This window comes from Enhydra lutris, unplaced genomic scaffold (assembly GCF_002288905.1).
Source record: "Enhydra lutris kenyoni isolate GAN:26980312 unplaced genomic scaffold, ASM228890v2 scaffoldscaffold48, whole genome shotgun sequence".
Lineage (NCBI taxonomy): Eukaryota > Metazoa > Chordata > Mammalia > Carnivora > Mustelidae > Enhydra > Enhydra lutris.
The window spans coordinates 15,824,756-15,849,688 of record NW_019154132.1 but is presented as its reverse complement, the minus strand read 5'-3'; the positions used below and the strand labels follow the sequence as shown (position 1 = coordinate 15,849,688).

The 24,933-nt window shown below is 43.4% G+C and overlaps 1 protein-coding gene across 1 annotated transcript in view; it reads left to right on the top strand.

The window, feature by feature from the left end:
• LOC111156718 (ataxin 1) overlaps nt 1-24,933 on the top strand; it is a 393,814-nt gene that overhangs the window by 229,003 nt on the left and 139,878 nt on the right. Inside the window, exon 6 of the mRNA XM_022517762.1 lies at nt 16,659-16,785. The gene's annotated coding sequence lies outside the window, so the exon portion shown is untranslated. The remainder of the gene's footprint in view (nt 1-16,658; nt 16,786-24,933) is intronic.

Genomic DNA, 24,933 nt, shown 5'->3' with positions numbered 1-24,933 from the left:
ATGAACAAAGCATGGGGAACAAAGAACAGGGTACCTAGTGTGCACAGTGACTGGTTGGTTCTCCATCACTAATGATGTGTCGTGTGACGGGGGGTGGTGAGCTTGTAAGGCAGGGAAGTAAAGGAGCAAAGCATAGAAGGTCCCTGATGCCATGTTTAAGGAGTACGGACTCCTCAGACTGATGGAGGTCAGATCACACTCTCCAATGGGCTAAGGATTCCTTAAAGCCCACTAACCCTCCAAGGGCTGCCTTCAGAAGTCCTTGGTTATGATGAGTGCAGAGGTGGGGGAACCAATGCAGGTCAACATGAATGGCCTCCGTTTTATTTGTTTTATGTATAGTTGACCCTTGAAAAATACAGATTGAAACTGTGGGTCCACTTGTTTGTGGATTTTTTCCTGTACAGGACAGTAAATGTATTTTCCCTTAATAACATTTTCTCTAGCTTACTTTATTGTAAGAATACAGCATATGATCTATACAACATACAAAAAAAGTGTCAATTGACACTTTTGGTAAGGTTTTCGGTTAACACTAAGCTATTAGCAGTTAAGTTTTGGGGGAGTTAAAGTTATATGTGGATTTTTGACTCCCTGGTGGGTTTCTATGCAAAATTTCCTTTGAAGATAGGGTTGTGGCTAAAAAAAAACCCAAAAAACAAAAAACGAACCAAATCACACATTCAAAAAAACTGCTGTTGGCAAAGAGAACTAACCAAAATTATTAGAATTGGTTATAATTAGCTTTTTGTTTTAAAAAAAATCGATATCCTGAATTCAAAGCAATGGATACGTTTTATTCATTTCTGAACCTTATATCTCACCTAGCAGCACTTTGCACATGACACACACTCAACAAAATGTCCAATGGGAATTATTGTAGGAATCTGATTTACACGCTATTTCTATGAGGTCAAGTTCTATAGCATATTGTCCACTCACTCAAAAGCAACTTGTAGAAATATAAATGAACTTTCCCTTTACTCTCTTTTTCCCTATGTAAAAATTGGAGTGCACTAGCTGGGTTTTTTTTTCTTCCCTGTTTCCCGTGTGTTGTTGAGACATTGGCTTTTCTAATTTGATGCCTTGGACCTGGTTGACAGGTCTAATTATGCAGGATCGAACTTCGTAGAAAATAACAGTTAATTGTATTTTTTTTAATGCTTAACATGATATTCTGGGCAAGTTTTGTTTCCTTATGGACTAGAGCCAGAATCCTACTGTTTTTCAATTTGTTTAAATGCAACAGCTTATACAACATATGTACATGTTCAGTTGAAGATAAAGGATATCATTATTTTTAGCCTATTACAAAGAAAACCACATTCTCTCTTAAATGTCTTGGCATAAAGTAATTTGAACACAATTTCTGCACAAATCATTTTCAAGAGATTGGCTGTCAAGTGTGTTTTTTAAAGTAGCACTCTCTCAAGAACCAATGAGACTTTGCAAATTTAGGTATATTCTCAGCCTGAAATGTGGTTGAAGATGTCAGTTTTTAAACAGCACTTTGAGAAGTAGTTAGCTTAAAAGTACAGCAATTCAGAGCACACTGAGAATGATTTTGAAGAGTAAAGTCTTGATACACTGGAAAGAAAGTTGACAGATTCACTACAATTAGGAGACAAGCAGGTACAATTCCCACTTGTAAAAACTTTTCTCATCTAACGCACTTCTGATTCTGGCCTACGAAGACATTCAGCAAATCCTTACTGCTTTCTAGCGTCTGAGTCCGTTAGACAGAAATTCTCCCAGCTTCCTTCCATAGGACACAAGCAGTGTACCCGCCACTGCTTTTCTTAAAGATAAATAAATGAGACATATAAAAAAATGACAGGACCGAAATGTATTTTTCCTTCAAGCCTGGTGTGTGCATGTGAGTACACATTCACGCACACACACGCACTCATACATGTTTACACAAGCAGTCGTGCCCAGACGCACACATTGGTTTGAGTGCACATGTCTGAGGAGGAAAAAGTGACTTGAAACCTATTTCCCAGCTTTTACTGCCATTACCAATAGATTTTACCAATTCTGACTTTATTCTGCTATTGTATAAAGGTTGGTGAGTGTGCCCTGTGCTTCAGCAGACAAGAGGATATTGTGAGGGTGTTGTACCTTCTCCACCACAAGAACCTGAATATTTAAGGATTGGAGATTTTTGCCTGATATCGTTTGGCCTTGCTGTCTTCAACGATGGAGCATTGTAATCATATGTGGGCATCAGATTAAATTCACAAAGGAAGGAAGAATTAGTCCCCTCAGTGTTTGTTTTTTGTGCACCATAATAAAGGTTTTATCATTGCCTGTTGCCCGTCTTATCAAAATACTGGAAAGAAGTACTGCTGCCCAGCTGTCTCTGAAAACCTGACCCAGCTGCATTTTTGGAAGCATGTCACATCTTCCTAAATTCAGATAAATCCCCGAGGCCCACTTCCCTTGTATGGACACATGCACACGCATGCACACACGCAACAGAAAGGACAGTAGATACCACTGTTCTCTTCAGTGAGGGTACACCCTCAGCTCATCCTACAAAATGAGTGACGGATGGAAGGTGTGAAATGGGTATTCTCTTTGTGGGTCTTGGAACCAAACCATAGGACCCTCCTCCTAATGGTTGGTTTTGTTTTTTTTTTTTTTTAAGATTTTATTTATTTATTTGACAGACAGAGAGATCAGAAGTAGGCAGATGAGGAGGCAGAGAGAGAGGGGGAAGCAGGCTCCCTGCTGAGCAGAGAGCCCGATGCGGGGCTCGATCCCAGGACCCTGAGATCATGACCTGAGCCAAAGGCAGAGGCTTAACCCACTGAGCCACCCAGGCGCCCCCTGGTTGGCTCTTCTAAAATTACTGAGAGGGTTTACATGGTACAGACTTTGGGGTCGCAGATCCACTTCACTGAAATCCATTTCTCTGCCACTTTGAAGTTTCGGGCTCTGGGGCTGTTGCTTAGTCTCTCAGTTGGTTTTGTCCCTGGTCATTGGGAATACTGACAGCATGTGGGGGAAGACTAAATGAGAACTAATAGAAGAAATTCAGTTTTTCTTAGTTTTAAAATGAGAAAACTTAACAGAAATGGAAGAATGTACATCCCTAACACACTGCAAGTGGTGTGAGGTGGCCAGGAAGGCTGGCTCCGAGGTGGGGCGAGTCAGGAGCCACTTCTGACCACTGACTTAGGGCGCTGGCTCTCGTCTTTGGTTGTACATTAGAGCCCCATTGCCCAGGCGGCACCCCGGATCCATTAAGGAAGGGTCTCTCGCAGGCCTCAGTATTCTTGAAGCTCCCCGTGCGATCTCAGTGTGCGACAAGTTTGAGCAATGATGCTGGAGGGGGATTCGAAAGTCTCCGGTTCATCCAGTGGCTGAATGGATGATGCCTGGAATTCTAAACTTAATTCTTTTTGCTTAAAACTGGAATTTGGACATCATATTCGATGTATATTACATCTGGCTCACTATAAACTAGATTATTAAGTTCTCTTAATAATAGGCAGGTATTGGGGTGGGGAAGAGAACAGAGGTGTTTAGATGTCTAAGGACTAAAACAATTCACTAGAGGGGAATAGACGTAGAAACAAATGGAGCTAAAAGAACAGAAGACTGAGCCATTTCAAGCTCCTCATTGCTTCAGGAAATTAGTCCCTGCAAAAGCACCACCCAAGAGCTCATTCTTTCTCCAAAAGGCTCAGGATTACGGTCCTTTTCAGTCAGGACCGTTGAAAATTTGTTATATCTTCAAAATGTGGGATGTATTCACTGTAACCATAAAGTCATTCAAAGGTAATTTGCTAAATTTTTTTTCAAAACACCCCCCCACACACACATGCACATACAACACCTTTTGGGAAGAGAACAGATTAAAATAATTCCATACTCAAAACCTCTTTGACCTCTTTTCCACAAGTGGTGCTGGGACATCTGGGAAGGACAGATGAGACACATGCAAAGAAAAAAAAGAAAGCTTGACCCTTCACACCACATACAAAAGATTAACTAAGATGGGCCAATGATCTAAATGTAAGAGCCAGAGTATAAAACTCTTAGAAGAAAACAGTGGAGTGGCTCTTCATGACCTTGGGTTTGGCAATGGATCCTTAGGTGTGACACCAAAAACAGAAGCAGCAGCAACAACAACAACAAAAATAGATAAATTGGACTTCATCAAAATCAAAAACTTTGGTGACTCAAAAAACACTATCAAGAAAATAAAAAGACAACCCTGCAGAATGAGAAAAAATACTTGCAAATCATGTATCTGATCAGATTCTGGCTTCCACCATATATAAAGAACTCTCAGAACTAAACCACAAAAAGACAGACCACCCAATTTTTTTTTTAAAGATTTTGTTTATTTATTTGACAGACAGAGATCACAAGTAGGCAGAGAGGCAGGCAGAGAGAGAGGAGGAAGCAGGCTCCCCACTGAGCAGAGAGCCCAATGTGGGGCTCGATCCCAGGACCCTGTGATCATGACCTGAGCTGAAGGCAGAGGCTTAACCCTCTGAGCCACCCAGGCGCCCCAGACCACCCAATTTTTAAAAGGACAAAGGACTGGATGGACATTTCTCCAAAGAAGATATACAGATGGCCTCCAAGCACATTGATAAGACATTCAGCATCATTAGTGGCTATGAAAATGCAGCCCAAACCACAGTGAGATCCCACCTCATACCCACCAGGATGGCCATAATGAATAATGAAAGGAGAATAACCAATGTTAGCAAAGAAGGAAGATCGGAGACTTCATACGTTTCCAGAAAACGGTGCAGCCAGTGTGGAAAACCAGTTTGGCGTCTCCTCAGAATATAAAACATGGAATGACCACATGACCCAGCAATCCCTCGGTGTACACCCAAGAGAATTGAAGACAGGCATTCAAACAAAAGTAGGTAGAATAATGTTCAAACTTCCTAATAACCACAAAGTGGAAATAACCCAAATGTCCATCTGCTGATAGAGAAACAGTCTCTACCTACAACCGACTATTATGTAGCCAGGAAGGAAACAAAGTACTAGATGAATCCTGAAAACGAGATGCTAAGTGGAAGGAAGTAGGCACAAAAGGCCATATAGTACAGGAGTCCATTTATAGGCAACATCCAGAATAGGCAGAGCCATAGAACGGAGAGTAGATGAGTGGTTGCCAGGAACAGGAGGAGGTGGGAATGGAGAGTGAGTATGGAGTTCCTTCCTGAGATGGTGAAAATCTTCTGGAATGAGCTAATGGTAAAAAACACAGCATTGTACACTTCACAGATGATTAAAATGGTTTTACCGTGACTTTTACTTCAATTACAAAATCTCTCTCTGACCCTGTGTGTTCTCTCATCTCTCATCCTGCTCAAGGGGCCATAAACCAGTCACTTAGCCATAACTGGAGGTCTTGTTCCATCCATTAGCCTTATAATTCCACTCTGATGCTACACTTTTTTTTCTCTCTAATGTCATACTTCTGCAGCGTCATCTACGCTGGTCTCCTCTTCCCTACCAGAACTTCCATCCATCACCCCTCCTCAGGCTTTGGTCCCCAGCAGAGCCATTCGGAGGAACATGGCAGACCGTCTGCCAATCTCCATCTGTAGATTCCATAATCTGACCCGGAAGGCTCTGCATTTGCACAGACAGAAGCTCAGACACCTCTTGCGTACCTGGGGGGCCTTCCGGGTTTTGAAATCAGACATCGGGTTTCCAGTGTGGCCATGTCACATAGACGGACTCCTCCGTCACTGCATCACCAAGGACTGTCAACTCTTGAGGACAGATGGAATAGCTCACCCAGTATTTCCCGGCAGGCCCAGGTGATTCCTGCAGACTCACAATGAAAGTCACACGTACAAAAATGTAAATTTGTGTGAGATGGAATGCTGTTACTCACAGAGTTTAAGTGCTTTTAATTCCGGATAATAGATTGCCCTGAAAGCTTTAGAGATTGATCTCTGAGTCTAAGGAGTGGTCCACATGTGGAAGGAAACGGTATTTGTCATTCTAATCTTTTTTCTTTATTTTTTTTTTCCTTCCACTCTTTTTCTGCTGGGGTCAGCAGAAATGGGAATTTTTTTTTTTTTTTTCCTTTGTAGATCAGTATTATTATGATTATGATTATCTGAAAGACCTGTATGGGAGGAATGCTGCAATCTGAATTAAAAATAGCATTTTTCCTCGCCCACACACAGCACTTGAGTGCTCTGAATGCCTTTTATAAATGCAGACTTTCTGCCTGGTTAGATAAAAGAAGCTGTCACTTCATTTCCATAACGAAGTCATTCCCGGGAGAATGCCATTGTTTTAGCAATAGAATTTTTGTAAAAGGCCTCTTATTTTGCCTGAAAAAAGGTAACAAAAATGAACTTTTGAGAGCTTATTCGACAAAACAATTAAGGAGCGAGAGATTTTCTCCTCCTTGGATATGTTGGGAGTTGCTAAGTGTGAGAATCCCCTGAGCCATGATATGAGGATAAACCCCTAAACCCAGAGGCTGAAGGAGGAGGGGAGAAAACCCCTTATTCTTTCTTTCTTCTGGTAGATATGGGGGAGTGGCAGGTAATGCTGTTCCCTGAGAATGTGTGTTCTCAGGCCATGTGACAAACAGATGTTGCTATGTCTGTGGAGTTTTTTAATATTTATTTTTAAAGAAATGTAGGGAACTTTTAGAATGCTCATTATGTCAAAAAGCTCCTTGGGATTTTTGATGAAACACCATCATTAGGTATTTTGATGGTGTTTCAGGACTGTGAAGGCAAATCATGGCTCCATCTTGCCCGGGGCTTAGGGGGCTGTCCTTTGCTCAGAAAATAATACTTGGTATTTCCCTTTGTTTGGCCTTAGAACATTGTAGCAAGTGGGATAGGAGGTCTTTCTTTAGACAGTGTAACTTGTAACTAGCTCAAGCTGGCCCATGCCATGCACCCGCCCTCCAGCACCCCTCCCCGGGCTCCCCCCACCACCACACCGTGGATCATCTTTACTCCAAATACGGTATCCTATCTTCACCTCCAGATTCATGAAAAAAGAATAATTGTATTTCTTGGTAGTTCCCCGGCACCAGGTAACCCACATCAAAGTATGCCTGCCTTTGGTGTTTCAACAGGTAATCCCCAGACTTCATGCCAAGTGGCATTTCTGTTACTTGGTGTTTACAGCTCAGACCATTGAAATCTCAGGTTTTAAGCTAGAATAGTTTTATTAAGCCTCCTCTAAAAGGAGAGAAGTTTACAATAGCCCCTTTGTCCTGCAATACTTTTGTTCTGATTGCATCAGAAAGTTGTAATAGTTAAACAAGGAGGCAGCTGCTTGGAATAGTATGCAAAAGAGATTAAAATATAAGGTCATGGGGGTAGGGGGAGCCTGGGTGGCTCAGTTGGTTGAGCATCTGACCTTCGGTTTCAGTTCGGGTCATGATCTCAGGATCGTGAGATAGAGCCCCCAGGCTCCATGCTCAGTGTGGAGTCTGCTTGAAATTCTCTCTCCCTCTCCTTCTGCCCCTCCCACTCTTGCTTTCTCTCTCTCTCTCTCTCAAATAAATAAATATTTAAAAAAAAATACATAGAGTCCTTATATTAGTTGGCTTTATTAATTCAGTAAAGCAGACAAAAAGGAAGACAAATGAGATTCTCCTAATAAAATTACAGAAAGTCCTCTTCTCTGAACCCTCTGCAGAAGTTGGGTAGTTGTGCCTATCTTGAGTTTGGGAAAATAATTCTATTTTTAAAAAATCTTTGAAGAGCCTTTTTCATGTAACTGCGCTCAAACTTACTTCTAAAGCACGAGTCGTAGCCGTGTTTTTACATAGTAGCATTTCATTAAATGGAAAGGAAGTTGTGGCTTTGATAGGATGCTTTCAGAGTTCCGTTTTGAATACCTTTGGTGAATTCTATTACTTGTATCTGTTCAAAAGTAGGGAGGTGGAGGGGTATGTGGATTCTGTCTTTGTCATTTTACTTTGACCCATCGAAATAAAGTATTTTGTGAAGTCAGACCAAATTAAATGAAGATGCTATCGTAGCATTCCTAATATTATGTCAAAAGAGAACAAGAGGTAAATATTTACATTTCTTTCTTAGAATGTTTACTAATTGTGTTCTAAATTTTGGTCTAATTTACTCAGTTTTGTCCTAGAGCCAAAAGAGCAGAAATGGAAAGCCAGTTAAAATCAGAGCACTCTCCCCAAAGGAGACCCTTTCACTACTCCTGATTTGTAATTGCTTTTGTGAGTGATGAACCCACGAAGCGAGGGCCCCTCCCCACCTTCCCCATTTCTACCAAGCCCTTCGGCAGCACCCAGGCATGAACACAACTCCTTCAGAAAGAAGGTGTGTGATGACTCATCGTGGTGGGAAAGGGGCTTGTAACCCAGAGAATGTGGAGCCTCAGTGTGCTGTCTGGGTTTCTGGAGCAAGATTCCTACGTGTCCTGGGCCAAGTGCCTTCTGATAGGCTCCGACAACCCCGCACAAGCCAAGTTTTAAACAAATAAGGCCAGGAAGAAATTGTCAATAAGGAGCACGTGCCATCTTGGTCTTAAAAATTATGATTTCCTAGAGATAATCGTTCTACAGCTATTCAATGCGGATGGCATGTTTCTCATCTGTATTTTCATTTTATTCTTGCTATGCAGACATACTTTTCTCTGGATACATAATTATTATCTCTTAGCAAACTTTGATCTATGCTGGTAAGGAGACGTAGTCTGCACATAGACACTTGCTGAGCCTAATGTCTGTGGGCAAAGCCTTACCTTTGTGTGATAAGCTCTGCTACACAGTAGGAGAGAAACTGTGGCATGAATCAACAGGAATTAGAATTTTTTTAAAGTTTGGTCACAGGATTTTTTCCCAGCGTACGTATCTCTCCGATGATGTGTTCTTTAGACACATACTAATTTTAGTTTTTATTACGGAAACACAAACCGGTCAGTATCAGGAGAAAATATCCCAGATGCCTCCAAATGCATAATCCAAGGATTACCGGTTTGGAAAAAGATTTGATAATGGATAAGTCACACAAATCATCAAATGTGGATTGAGTAGGGGTCCCACGAGGTGATGAATACATCATATTCTTCAGAATTCCTTCTGTCCGGGCTTCATGCTGCCCTTCCCCTTCCTCCAGCTCTTCTTAAAATCGGGCCGGACACCATCCTCTCAGGAAAGTTCTGCATTGACATTCGTTGCCTTTTGGGGACAGAGGAGCTTTGGGGCCTCCGTGACTGACATTTATGCTCTTTTGTGAGCAGAATGGAGACAGAGGCTGGGGACCCTGCTGGGCTGAGCCTGCTTACCCAGAGGAGGCGATTCTGAACTCTGTGATTTCCAGCAGCGCTGGTTGCTTCTCTTTCTTCCTCAGAACAAAAATACAGAGTCCGCTTTGGTCCTGAGTTGGAAAAGGAGGCTCTTGCCCAACATATCACTGATTGAGCAGTTTCCACAGAGGCTTATGTAATGATTTTTCTCTCAAGTCACCAGAAAGGGAGCTCTCCTGTCTTGGAAACACAGAGTAGAGGAGACATGTCAGAGTGAAAGTAAAATATCCCATTCTTAGTTCACTGATAAATATTTATCAAGTGTTTACCATTTATAAAAGCACTCCGACCAAGAAGGCAGATTCAAGCCCTGACTTCATAGAGTTTCCTGCAGTCGACTGTGGAAATGGTATCTATCTTACATAAGGAATAAAATTATTAGTATCCTGAGAAAAAGGAATAAAAAAACTGTCAGAGTTCACTTTTTTTTTTTTTTAAAGGGCACAGGAGTGCCCCATTTTCCACAGGGACTCCATTCTAAGACCCCCATGGATGCCCAGAACCATGGATGGTTCCAAACCCAGGATACACTTCTTTTTTTCCCTATACATGCAAAGCTGTGCTAAAGTTTAATTTATAAATTAATCAATTTACAAATCATAAATTTATTTGTGATCTATTAATTATAATGTATAAACTAATAAGTTAAAAAAACATAATAAGTAATAACAAAGTAGAACAATTGTAGTGTACTATAAGAAAAGTTAGGTCAGTGTGGTCTCTGTCTCTCAAAATATCTTATTGTGCTGTACTCACCCTTCTTTGTGGGATGAGATGAGATGGTAAAAGTCCTCCAGGACTGGGCACAGTGAGGCGAATGACATAGGCATTGACCTTCTGACCATACATCAGAAGGAGGATCCTGGGGTTTTGGACCTTGATTGCCTGAAGGTAGCTAAAATTGAAGAAAGCAAAATCACAGATGAGTGAGAAAGTTGTAAGATAACAGGATGGAGGAAAGAGTGAGGGGGAAAGGAGGCTTTGTGTGGGCCTTGGGAGCCGTGGCTTGGATTCCAAGCTGTGGTGTGGAAATGGGAGCTCAGAGACAAAGAAGGAGCAGTGCCTCTGGCTGGGATGAGATGCATCAGGAGGAAAACATGTAGGAACCAAACTGTGAGGGTCTCCGCCATCAGACTGTGGAGAGTTTCCACACGCTGTAGGAACCCGTGATGGTACAGTGTGGAGAAGTTGTATTATCTGATCTACTTTAAGAAATACGATCCAATGGGGATGACTCACGCAGGGTGCACAGGGAGAAGACTGCAGGCGAGAAGACCCGGGAGCCAGTGGCTGGTGGAGGAACGGGGTCTGAGCCAGCCTGGCGGCGTGGGCTTGGAGGTCGGGCTCCATGACACTCAACAGCCAAGGGGCGCAGGGAGGAAGAGAAGAAGACAGTGGTGCCGTTAGCAAGAGTCAGAAATAAAAGAGGAGCCCTGGCTTGAGGGCAACAATGGGAAGTTTTGAAACAGACGTGATTTCTGAAGACTGGCATAATCCAGCAGCTTGAAAGGGGGAGACTCCAGGGCCCAGGGTACAGGTTGAAAAACTCTAGGCAAGAAAAGGAAATTGGCAAAGAAAGAGAAGAGGGCTGAGCGTGTCACCTTGGGGAACACATACCCTGGGTCTAGAAGGAATAACAAGAGGGGACACAAGTGGAAAAGAGGAACAGCAGAGTGATGGGAGGACACCAGATTAGTATCACCGGGGAGCAATCAAGAGGACTAGGATATTTTGGTTACAAGAGACAAATGAAACTCAAGGTGATTTAAACAAACAAACAAACAAAAACCAAAAAAAAAAAAAAAAACCCCAATTTGTTGTATCTCATATATATTTGTTGTCTATTGCTGCATAACGAATTACCGTCACTTAGGGGCTTCAAACCACACCCCTGTTATCTTGGCTTCTGCAGCTATCCTAGCTTAGCTGGCTTCTCCATTCAGGGTTTCATAGGGATGAAATCAAGGTGTTAGTCGGGCCACATTTTCATCGGGGGCCCGCCATCCTCTTTCAAGGTCATGTGGTGATTGGCAGAACTTATTTCCTTGCGGCTGTAGGTCTAAGACCCCCATTCCAGGGCTGTCAGCTGGTGCCTCTCTGCTACCTTTTCATGGGGTGCAAACCCCTTCCCCCCAACCAAAATATGTCCTCTCATTTTGAATCTCAATCTTGGAAGAGCCTGTCCCTTGGAAGGGATCACCTGATTAGGTCAGGCCCACCAAGGACAACCTTTCTCTTTTAAGGTCCATTGATTGGGGGCCTTACTTTTAGCTGCCAAATCCCCTCACAGTGGCAGCCACTGAATTTGTGCTTGAATGAATAACTAGGAGAAGGTGTGTGTGCACTGGGACATTGGGCATCTAGGGGACCACTGTGGATTTTTGTCTCTCACAGCATAACTGAAAAATCCAGGGATAAATTTCACTTTTGGCATGGCTGGATCCAAGGCACCTCACCATCATGAGGAATTGGACTTTCTGTCTTTTGGGTTTGCTCCCTATTCCAGAGCCTCATTCTCAAATGGGTTTTCCTCACAAGGGAGTAAAGATAGCTCTTAGGAGACCACACTTTCATGTTCCAGCGTGTCCAAGAGAGGAGCTGATTGGCTTTGATTATGTGCCTGTCCCTAAAATCAGTCCTCATCGTGAAAGGGGATATGTATTCTAATCTTCCAGAACTAGGTCATGTGCCCATCTTTGCACCCAAGGCGTGAGACCACCCCAACCCAGATAACGAAAGAATGGGGGAGAGGTCACTCCAAAAAGACACTGTTGAAGCAGAAATGCTAGTCCACTGAACTAAAGTAAAAGGAAATTGAAGGAACTATTGAGAAGCCCTAACCAAAGAGTGGAAGAGAAGTCAGGGAGGGAAAGGCCAATGCTTTTAGGAGGCAGGTTGAGCTCTATCTGGTGCAATACCAGCGCTGAATTTACACCACACTCTCATGTTCGTTAGTGAACAGGAGAGAGGCAACAGCCATCTGAGAACATCTCAGGGATAGCAGTGGCTGAGTGTTTTGGCCAAGAAGTTTCCAGCAGAGAAGAAGAAGAGCCATGGGGAGATAAAGGGCAGAATTGACCCAGATAGGTCTGGAGCCAGTAGAGGGGAGAGCAGATAACAGCCAAATACCAAAGCAACAGAAATTTCCCCCAGATTATAAGATATGTGGGCCTTTTGGGGGTTTTTCGCCATTGCCACCTCTCTAGACCAGACAAGTGTTACTCTTTCCAGTGTAGCCATCTTAGAGTGATTAAATATACCCGAAAGATTTGTGGCCTCTGTCTGGCTAGATCATTGACTGGAAGTCTTAACCTTTAGAGCAGGCTTAGCTTTCATGGTTCTTAAAGTGTGGTCCATGGACCAGCGGCACCAGCAAAACCTGGGAACTTGTTAGAGATGCAAGTTCTCTGCTCCCCGCCCCCCACCCCAGGTCTAATGAGGGAGACATTGGGGAAGGACGGAACCCAGGCATCTGTGACCTCTGGGCGTTTCCTAAGACCTCCAAGTTTTTCTTTTTCTTTCTTTCTTTTTTTAAGGTTTTATTTTTTATTTATTTGAGATGGAGGGGCAGAGGGAAAGGGAGAAGGAGATGCCCTGCTGAGCAGGGAGCCGTACTGGGGCTCGAACCCAGGACCCTGAGATCATGACCTGAGCCAAAGACAGACATTTAACTGGCTGAGCCACCCAGGAGCCCTGACCTCCAGATTTTTCTGATAATGGTTCAGGTTCAAGGGCCCCTGCCTCAGAACATCCATACCTCCCCTCCACATACCACCAGGGTTTCCTTAACAGAAGTTTGGGAAGCTATGAGAATCAAGGATATTTATGGCAACTGTTGAAGAGCCGCTAATGACTCCAAATGTAATGGGTTGGAAGAACAAAAGACAGAAGGGGAAGTTGTAACTTAATTGTTCTTCCATTTATGGAGGGCTTTCATGTAGATGATAGACAACGTAGGAGCTACAGGACCCCAGAAGAAGGGCTTAAATGATAAGCTATAGAGCATTCCTTTGGAGTAAAGTTTAAGTCATAGAACAGGTTTTGGCTATGGTTCATTTAATTTAAATGCAGGCTCTCCTACTAGACACTCTGAGGGGTTTGCAAAAGAAAGGCACGGCAAGGTTTCTTTCATCAAGGAGCTTATGAACTTTTTGAACCTCCAAGACTTAAGTAAATCCAGTGGCGAATAGAAAGACAGTATAACGGAGTGCTGAATTGAAAAGGACCTCGAGTCAACATGTGCGGTAGATTCTGTAAGTGCTATGGGCGGTCAGGGAAAGGAGACATTGGCATTGTGGTCATTTTCTTCTCTGGACCAGAGAATGCAACTGTCAGCCTGGTATTATTTCCCAGGTCTGACGGCGGGGGGAGTGGCCGCTTGGATTGGAGAAGGCCTTTTTCCTGCTGTCTCTTCTTTCCCAGTTTGCTGAAGTTTGTCAAAACTGCAAAGTCAAAGCAAGGAGTTGTGTTTCGAGACTTTGAACTTGAAGTATTATTAATGTCTTTGGTTATATGAGAAACTTGTAGGAGAAATTATATTTCGTCCTGGGTGTCTTTAGATGGGACAAGACTCCAGTGGAAGTTTGGCTTATTTGTTTCAAACAGACCTTCAGACTTAACTTCGTTCACAGGGAGGACATGAATGAACCTGTCCCAGGATGCCTTTGTTTTGCCGGATAAAGAAAGCGAATGAGCTGATTTTCCTTCGCAGAAGGATTAAGTTGTACCAGATCGGGGATGATAGGGAACGAGAAAACACTTCAGATGAACGCAATATTTCCATTGCTTTTTATGCTTTTCATCCTGCTGCTTCCCTGGGTAAATAAACAGGTGACCAAGGCGAGAACCAAAGGAGAAGGCTCACAGGACGCGGACATAAAGGCTGTTTGGAGTCCCAGAGAAAAATAATAAAAACATCTTAATAGTAAAGAGGAAGCCAGCAAATTTGGAACCTACTGCAAAGCACTAGGAAGATTTTTTCAGAAGTTTATGGGTGATGTGATCTGTTTTTAGCCCTTGGGGAGGGTAGGGGGAGGGTTTTCTTAACTCCAGCTGTGGCGTGCAGGTGTTAATAGAGAGCTTCCTTCTCTTTCTCCGTGATGACGGGGTGACATGAGATGCATTAGGAAACCAGAGGCTTCCTCTCCTGTCACATCAAATGTAATACCTGTCTTGAACCAGGCTCCTCTAGCAGAAATTACTCATGTTTGTTGTTCTGGTAGTTGGGAGGAAGAAACCACTGTTATTTCAAGGTCCTGACAACAGCTCTTGGGCCCATTTCTTGATAAAGGAGACCCAGCTGAAATGGCCGTTGGGGGTGGGGGTAAAGAGAATAAAATACCAGAAATGAATCGTACACGTCCAGCCAGATCACATCACGCAGAGGTTGTGTTCTCTACCTGCTGAACTTCTCTCATCTGGTCATTTTGTAAGAAAATCCTTCCGAAGCCCCCCGGGGCGAGTGCGGTACCCCCAGTATGATCACAAATCACAGTGTTTCTTTTTCCTTCCTAATGCCTATCCGATTTGCAAATTTCACACATGGACTACAAATGGTACGCGCTGGTTCTTGTCTGCCCCTCTTGATGCGGTGAGCTCCTTAAAGGCCACGTCCTTGGCTGTTTTGTTCACTATTATGAACATAGAACCTGGTGAATAGAGGAAGAACCAAGTAAAAATTTGTCCAGTGAGTGAATGAATGAATGAATGAATGAATATGAAAGCACTTCGTACACCTGAAACGAATATAAAGTTATCTGTCAGTTATCCCTCAATCAAGAAGAAGGAGAAGAAGAAAGCACTTTGTGAACTGTATTCACTATAAAAGCCCCCCATTAATTATATTTGTATCAGATTCCTCCTTTCTCCCTTCGTCCTAATTTCCTTCTTTCCATTTTTTAGTTTTTTTTTTTTTTTTGAGGTATATTCGTCAGTGTCTTACCAATTCCAAATCGAAGATTTGCTGTTACTCGTTTTTGCCTTTTTTAGGGGGTGAGGACTGCATTTTTCCCTCGAAAACAGGGTCACTCTCACAGTGCTAGGCCCGAGCCTCCCGCCTTTGTTCGGCATGTGCTTTGCGGCTTTGAAAGGGAACTCGTTCGTGGATGATTTGTCTAGGAAACTAACAGGGCGCCAGCACAGCACTTAAATTCTAGGTTTCTCACGGTCCCCAAAGCCTGTCACGTACGTTCCCATACCTCAAACATAGTCCCCCAAGAATATCCAAGTCAAAATAACTTGATCGTGTTGGCCCAGGCAGAGCCGTTCCTGGCTCTGTGTTCAAGGAGGGGAAAAAAATCAAGAAATCCAGGTGTGGAAAATATTAAGGATTGGAGTATGAATAGGGCTTTTCTTTAAAAGCAACAAACAAACAAAAACTCTCCCAGTCCTCCCCAGCAGGGCCTCGGTGTGCCACTTCTGGGTGTGTGGAAGTGTTATCCTCGGTGGGCGGGAATGGCAGACAGCCAAGTGGAAAATTTCACAGCCCTGCAAACCTCCAGTGCACTGAGCACTCTCAACCAGCCATCGGAGGCAGCCCAGTGGCAGGGACCAAAGAACCATGCGCCTGCACAGGCCTTAGTTGTCAGCCACCTTCCACCCTCCACCCTCCTCCCCCTCCCCCTTCCTTTTGCTTCCCACTCTGTTCCAGGCCTTCACTTTCTTTCTCCCTGAGCTTCCAGAAGGCTCTGTTTCCGCTGCTGGGCTTCTTCGGACCCCTCCGTGGCTGGGACGTTTTCGCACAGCAGCCCGTGCAGACTTCTTTGCACGTTCGGGTGCCTCAGAGAGAGCGGACCGTTGGTGGCTAGCCAAAGCTGGCTTTTAAATTCTGGCTCAGAGCTCAGTAACAGGCTTATGACCACTAATAATACTTGGCGTTTACATAGTGCCTTTCTTCTCAGGAACTGTGAGTACTTTGCCAGAGTGATCTTATTGATTTTCCCAACAACCCAGTGAGGTATGAAAATGGCAAGAGGTGATCATCCCAGCTCCCTCCCTTTTGCAGAGAGTAAAATCAGGTGGCGTGTTATGAGACCGTATTGCGAGTTTGCATCTCAGCTGGGATTACATCGGGACTCCCCCAGAACCGGCTTCAACTTTATGGGTGTGTGTGTGGGAATTGGAGGGGAAGGGTGGGGAGGGACAGAGGGAAAAGGCTGACGGGGCCACACTGCGTCTCCTGGGGCCGGAGCAAAAATCCTACATTGCTTTTTTTTTAAGGAAAGCGTACTGGAAAGTGGTCTTGGGCGAGTCATCAGTGAGTTGCATGGACCACGAGACTTCATTTGTTAGGATAACAGAGTGATCGGATGGGGCATTTACCTGTCCCTTTTTCTTCTCTCCGACTCCCATACTAGGGATTTCTCACTCCTCTGGAAGGAAGAAAGAACACGCCTGAGGCCGGGAGCGCTCCAGCTTCTTGTGGGGAGTCTCCATGGTGAAGGCTCAGCCCCGGCTACCTGCGAACAGCGCGCAGTGAATGTCGTAAGTGAACACGCGCGGCATCTGGGGTGGTTGCTTCGCAAGGATCCGTGAATCATCGCGTGTCACCGAGCCAGGGAATCAAAGGGGCATTAGCATGAGTTCTAAGTGATCATCCAATTAATTTCTTTTTTTAGCGGAGAGGTGCTGTTTCTATTTGTCGCGAACTTGCCTCTCTCTGCTTGTGTGGGGCCCTGCTCGTTATCTCCTTCTGGTGTAGAAGAGTGGAAGTCAGTGATTCTTTTCAATGGTTAGTGCCCCCCTGTCCTGGGACGGTTACACAGAACCCACCGCAGAGTGGACTCTTTTAGCTGGGCTGTCCAGCTTCTTTGGGGTTCGGTGGGTAAAAATCCTCCCGGCGAACGATCAGCTATGAGAATTGGCACCCAGCCGATATTTTTATTCATGGAACGTTTTATTGTTGTTGGTTGGTTGGTTGGTTTTTGGAATGAAACTTTTTTTTTTTTCCTTTCAAAAATCTGAGGTATGCAAATACAGTCCGTTGTGTTGGGTGCTTTTCTTACTCAGAATTGGCTGACTTACTGGTTTTTATCAGATTACAAGGTCAAGGCTTTGGGATTAATAAAGTATCAGCTGCTGGTTGCTTTTCATGAGGAGATTAAATATCAAGTCGTTGACGAGATAGACCACATGCTGGGTTGCAAGGAGCTTATTCCCCCCGCAGAATTTAGGAATCTGACCAGCTCCTGTGCTTTCTGGAGATTTTAACCTCATTGCTAGTTTGGGTCCAAAAAAAAGTTTATAAGGTTTTGATCAGGAAAGAATACAGCTGCAGGAAACCAGGGATGGGCTATGAGTGTATTGTCTTCAAGTTTTAGAAAATGAAGAACCAACTTTGACTAGGACTTTGTGTGTGTGTGTGTGCACATGTGTGTGCGTGTGTGTGTATGTCTATATATACATGCAATACATATATATATTTAATACGTGTCATATATTTGTGCATATATTATATAAAGAAATACATATTTTCTATGTATTTATAAATATGCAATATTTATATATAATAAATATACACTCTTTATTATATATTATAATATAATATATATATTTATATATACACACAAGTATATGTGAAATATATATTTATACATACTATATAAAATTTTATATAATCAGTCCTTAGCTTAACAATTCAGTCAGGAAACTTCTCCAGGCATTTTTAAGTTACATTTTTGCAGTTGCACAAATGATTTTGAAAGAGCAAGGAGCAACACTATGGGGGCATATACCAGGGAGAAAAAGCATTAATGCTGAAACAAAAAATTTCCACTGGATATTTTTTATTTTGTGGTTTTCTAAAAATTTGTATTAAAATATGCATCTTTATCCGTATTTCCTCAGGGTTAAATAGTCATACTCAAATAAACTTATTAAATTTAAAACCTCCCAGCACCTCATAGTAAATGGTGGGAAACACTGGTGTTTTAATGTGTTTCTGTTTTGTGCATATGATCACATTGGTTCCCATGGAAATGTACATGCAGCTCCTGGAATCAACAGACCTGAATTCTAGTCCTGGTCCTATGGTCGAGGTCAAGAAAGTCTGCGACTTTGACAGGTCACTAACCCCCATCAAGTGTTACTTTGTTAAGTCTACATGTTTACTTTTTATTTTGTAAATCTGTATGCAACAGCAAATAACCTGTGAATTGATCAGTTAACATCTTGGTTTGATGTCCCAAAAAGGGGCACAGTATTGTATAAGGCACTTTAATACTTACTTAAAAACAAACAAACAAAAAAACAACTCTCTTGTTGAAGTTTCTCCCACTATTAAGGAATAATTTGGGTCCTAGAGTAGTAGGATATTTTACTAGAAATTATTTTCCCGCTGATATGGCCGTTAGAATACGTGATTTTTTTAAAGCATTTTTATCCTAGGAAACAAGTGTTGTATGGAATGGTGTTGTAGGTTTCAGGTTACATCTAAGTGAATAACGCAGACACTATCATCAAAATAGCTTTTGTTTCAAATCTGATTTTTTTTTTGCTTTGAAATGCTCATGTGATACTCTGTCAAACCCCAAACATTAAATGAGGTTTTCAGAGGAGTTCTGAAGTATAAACTTTAAGATGCCACATGCCCCACTAAAGTAATTTTAAAATCCATCTATAAATAGAGTGTGTTGAGAGAAAGGAAGAAAATACGAAATTCTAGTGAACTCCTTCAGTGCTAAGGACTTCCTCTTGCAAATCACATTTGCTTGTTGGGGGGTGTTGGGGAGGATCCCAATTTTCTCAGCAAGTTGTGAAATTAGTGATCTTAGTCATTAGTCATCTTTTGGGATCTTGGTGTGTTTTTACCTTGAGTTCATTACTTTGGTATCCTGGGTGCCCCAAAGCCTGTGCCATTATGATCAGGAGAGCAGGAGATTTTTCAAAGAACATGTGCTTGCAAGTGGGGTAGGAATGTGGGTGTATAAATATTTGAGTAACCATCATAGCAGCCATTGGCATGAGCAGCTTATGTCCTCAGCATTCCTTGCAGACTGCACCCCAAACTTAGTGCCTCTGTGGGACCCCATTTGCTACCTCTCAGATCTGCCACCGTCTTTTTAGCAGATGATATCTCAAAGTCCAGAAAATGTCTCAAACTGGCCCAAAGATGTGGTATCTTGTACACGAAAGGGGTGGTCACGAAAATTTACCTATGAGTCAGGAGACCTGGGTTTTACACATGGTGTTGCACTTAACCTTGGAATCTGGGAACCCCCAAAGCTCTGTGGACCCAGTTTATGTGGAGTAACATGAGAAAGTTGGATGAAGTGACGTCTGGTAATTCTTCTCGCTGTGTGTGTCACGTTGCATAACGTCCCAGCTTGAATGAGGCATTCATTGTAGCCCGTTTGGCTTCTAAAACATCAGTGATTCGGCACAACTTCAGTTTACAACTGTTTTTAAAATGTTGAGCACAGTCTTATGCTATTATATGTGTGTTATATCTGTCACTGTCTTGATACCCGCCCTCCCAGGTAGCGCGATAACTCAAAGGCGTTCCTTTGGGGCTTTCTAAGAATATAGCTTTAGTCATTTAAATGAAGGATCCACCGATTGGTCTTTTTGAAAATTAAATATGAATCGCTTTTGAAATTAAGTTTCTTAAAACTGTCCACCTCCACACTCAAATATTGCTTAGCACAGGGATGCCTGGGTGGCTCAGTCATTACGCATCCAACTCTTGATTTCAGCTCAGGTCGTGCTCTCAGGGTCCTGAGGTTGAACCCCACACTGGACTTTGTGCTGGGCGTGGAACCTGTTTAAGATTCTCTCTCTCCCTCTGTCCTTCCCTCTCCCCCATCAATCTCTCTCTAAAAAAAAAAAAAACAAACGAACATACATATATGTATACATATATATATTGCTTAGCATATATGCACAGAGGCAATGATCTTTATTTTTTTCTTAAGCTTCTCAGCCTCCTTAGGTAGGACTTCTCAAGTTACCATTCCAAAGCAGCCTCTCCTAACCTACATAAACTAGCACCCACCCCATCCCTCTGTACCAGCTAGCATACTTCGTTTTCCTTTTAAGCACTTTATATATTACATATTTATTTGTTAATCATCCATCCCCTCAACTAGACTGTAAGCCCCATGAAAGCAGGGTGATGATGGTGATGATGATGGTGATGATGGTGATGATGATGGTGATGATGACGATGATGGTGATGATGATGATGATGGTGGTGATGATGGTGATGATGACGATGATGGTGATGATGATGATGAGGATGACGATGATGGTGATGGTGGTGATGATGATGGTGGTTATGATGATGAGGAGGACGGTGATGGTGATGATGATGGTGCTGATGATGATGATGTTGGTAGTTACCAACTGAATCCGCAACACCTAAAATGCCACCTGGCCCATTGTAGGCACTCAGCAAATAGTTGTTGAATGAATGTCCAAGGAGAAGGTTAGTGTACGCCGGGACTTCCCACGTGTGGGCTAACCCATTAGAAGGAGGAATATAAACATGGTTCTGATGAGACCTGCTTGAATTGGATAGTAATGTGATCAGGCAGGGGATGGCGTGGAGAGACCCATCTAGTTTCTTTAACTTAGAAGTCAATACTAAATGTCTGTGATGTATATAAGTAAATGTGAGAAAGGAAACAATTTGTCTAAAAAAGTTTTATAGAACTATCAATAGAGTATGGGGATTTTCTGATACTCTTTAAAAAAATCCTGCCCTGTGTGTATTTCCTCTCATGTTCCATTTGAGTGGTTTGCCTTATCAGTTCTTTCTGAGCAGCTTGCCCTAGCATTCTGTGAATGGAGGTAGCTTGGTCTCTCCCCATCACGTCATTTCGTCGCCCCTGAGAGCGGGAGCCGGGCTTGAAGTGAGCTCTTTCCCCCAAAAGAAACTCACCGTTTACTGAGTAGCGTCATTTGCCCTGTCTTTACTGGGGGATGAGGCACCATTTGGAACAAAGAAATGGCATGCTGACACAAAGTAAGGCCACCTAGCGTCTCCTGTGGTGTGAGGGACGGCCTTCACAAAGGCTTTCTCTCTCTCTCTCTCTCTCTTTCGAGATTTTATTTGTTTATTTGTCAGAGAGAGAGAGTACAAGCAGGGGGAGTGGCAGGCAGAGGGAGAAGGAGGCTCCCCAGTGAGCACAGACCCCGATGCAGGACTCAATCTCAGGACCCTAGGATCATGACCTGAGCTGAGGGCAGATGCTTAACCAACTGACCCACCCACACGCCCCTCACAAAGGCTTTCTTTCTTTCTTTCTTTCTTTTTTAAAAAGATTTTATTTATTTATTTGACAGAGATTACAAGTAGGCAGAGAGGCAGGCGGGGGCGGGGGGGCGGGGGGGTGCGGAGCAGGCTCCCTGCTGAGCAGAGAGCCCGATTCAGGGCTTGATCCCAGGACCCTGAGATCATGACCTGAGCTGAAGGCAGAGGCTTTAACCCCCTGAGCCAGCCAGGCGCCCCTCACAAAGGCTTTCTTAAGGTATCATCATCCCACGTTGCTTTCGAGGATGGCAAGAATAAAGGTTCCTTGCATTTTGTGTGTTTATGGACCCCCTTTTCAGAGGAACTGCTCCGAGTGCAGGAGTTAGATTTTTCCTAGGAAGAAACCGGGAGACCAGAATACACACCTCTGTGCCCATTTATACAGCATTATGCCGTCTTTATAAGCTTCGAAAAATGGCACCTGAATTTCTAGTCCCCAGAGTCAGAGAATTGCATACACACGCTCTGATAAGAGTGATTTGGGAATTTCCTGCGTGTCTAGCAATTTGTACCTTTTAGATTTGCCATCTGTGACACCACATTCTCTAGCACTATTGCAAAAAAAAAAAAAAAAAAGAGAGAGAGAGAGAGCGAGAAAGAGAAAACTGAAGTAGATAAGGGGGTCAGGAGAGAAGGGGAGACTTTGCTGTTAGAATAATGAGGGAACCAGCCAAGCTGTTTTCCGTCCTCACTTCTGAAGGCCCGTGACTTGGCCTGTGACTTGGCCTGTGTGTCCTCAAGGCTCTGACTGAGCTGTTCGGTGCAGGGCAGAGTCTCGTGTGGTCTTTTTGGGTTTTCGGCTTCACCCTTTCCTCTCCCCTTCCCAGACTTCCTTCCAGCATGTCTCACTGATAGCCTCACTAATTCCTGGCCTGGGCCCCTGTGGCGGGGCCTCCAGAGGAATGCTCCTTCTGCGAGCTGATGTCAAGGCTCCTTCCTGAGTCCTTGGCAAAGTCTAGCCCATCCCAGACACACCCTTTCCCCTCGGCATCACGTTCCCCCAGCGCTGGGCCTCCTCCGAGAGGAGAGGAGAGGAGAGGATAGGGAAAAGGAGAGGAGAGGGAGAGGGAGAGAGAGAGCCACAGAGCCCTCAGAAGCTGTGGAAGGGAATATTCATGTTCTGTGGGGGGAAGAGAGCCCCCGCAGCCTGGTGAGACTGTTTTCTAACTTGAGTAGTGCCAAGGTCAAAGTTTGTGTGTTCTCTTGAAGGTTAGAATTCATCACATAAATGATACTTAGGAAAAGACTCTTGTGTGCCAAGGTGTGCTGAAGTCTGTTAGGGATACAGGGATGCATGATCGATGTTTGCTGCCCTCTGAGACGTTGCTGTTGGAGCCCTTGTGGGGGAGGGGGGTTTACACTCGGGGTGTGAGTCAGGTGTCCTGGAAAGGGTCATGGGTCAGAGTGCTCAGAGTCTGGTGCTCAGGGAAGGCTTCAAGCTCTGCTGCACAGCAGAATCAGGCCTGCAAGCCGAGGTAGCTCTTAGCCCCATGTGCATATGGGCTTTGAGAAGGCAAGGCAGGGAGGGCAAATAAAACCGGTCTCTTATTTACCTCCTTCTACATTTGGGCACATGGCACCTCTCCATCAGAACCTTCTTTCCATCAGAAAAGATGGGATAGGACAGCCAATGGAGACATGGGATGGGGACTTGTAGCATCAGAAAACCATTCTCTTTTAGGATCATCTTAGGTATCTTCTTGCAAAAGCTGAAGCCTAAACTTGGGGTCACTCAAGGAAAGGACACCATTCAGCCCAAGTAGATAGTATGTTTTCAACTTGAACTTCGATGCAGAAACCATACCCCAGGTTTAAAATCTGTTTCTCAAGGGGTGTATCTTTGAGGTGTCCACTGCGGAAGAATCCTTGTGCACCAAAGTAGGAATGACTCACTCCTGGTGCCTCCCCCACACCTGAAACTTTTTTCAGAGAGAGATTAAGTAAGTCCCACACTTCTGGGCATCTCAGTGGCTGGCTGGATCGCTCATCTTTGTTAAGATATCACTGACGTGTGTGGTTTCTCACACTGTGTCTCATCCCATAGTATTTGAACTCCTTTCACGATTCTTCTCAAACATGGTCATTTCTCGTTTGCTTTCCGACAGAAAAGTGGGGCATAAACAGGAACGAAATGACATTGTTTTTTGTCTAAAAGCCCGAACAGAATCCATTGGTAGTTTCTTACCAGCAAATAAATTGTTCCTTGGGACTAATGTCAAGTAAAAAAAAAAAAAAGACAAACAGAAAGATGACCTCATTCTTTTAAATCCCCCACATTTTTCATTTTTGTAAAATATCATTCTTTTAATATAGAAAGTCATTTAACCACTTCCCTAATATATATTTATATGAAATTTCAAGTGGATTAATGTAAAACAACAACAACAACAAAAGACAAACAGAAAGATGACCTCATTCTTTTAAATCCCCCACATTTTTCACTTTTGTAAAATAATCATTTTTTTAATATAGAAAGTCATTCAACCGCTTCTCCAACATATATTCATATGATATTTCAAGTGGTAGCTCTACAGTGAATTATGCTAGGTGAGATCTTAGATTGAAGGAATTAATTTATCTTCTACCCATCCTGAGCGTTAGGTTAACTTTCTGCAGGCGCTTAAGTAAGTATGTTTACATGATTCGGAAAAAGTAACTCTCAACATGTACAAAATGCTTTGTTTGAAACCTTCGTTGGAAGAAGTCAGTTTTTCAATCTTTTTTTTTCTCTATTTGTGCTTATGTTCTAAAATGACTGAAGTTGAGTCCCCCTGCCCCATGGAAATATTAATGGGATATAAATGACAGTCTTTTGAGCATCTTTAATTTCTAGAAATCAGGCAAGTTCTTGTCACCGTACTCTTTGGACTCCAAGCCATCTTCTTCCACTTAGAAATTCCACTTTTCTCCCTATACCTTCGTCATGCACATCTTGTCGCCATCTGCCTTTCTGGCATGGAAGGTCTGGCACCGGGATGGTCTTGGACACCATGCACCATGCACCATGCCAGCAGAATTCCTTGCTAATGACCCTTGCACAAATCCTGGGCTCTTTCAAACCGCACACGGCCATCCTCATGGGCTTCTGGACACCCAGCTCTGGGCATCTAGAGAGAAGAACGTGCTTGCTGGAATCGTTTTCTCAAATTTCCATGAGGTTTCTCTTCTTTTCATTTCCCCTTTTTCTTCTCAAGCCTTTGTAGTTTGCATGGAACTGAAAAATTATTATTTCTCCAGGGCTAACATCCAAGACTTTAATAGGCCGTCTTAATAGTCTGGGCTCCTACGAGTTGCTACCCGTTAGAAACATTGTAAAACTCCGCAGAACAAAGAAGACTGGCCACAAAGATTGTTCCCTTCCTCTACCGTGGCAAGCCCTC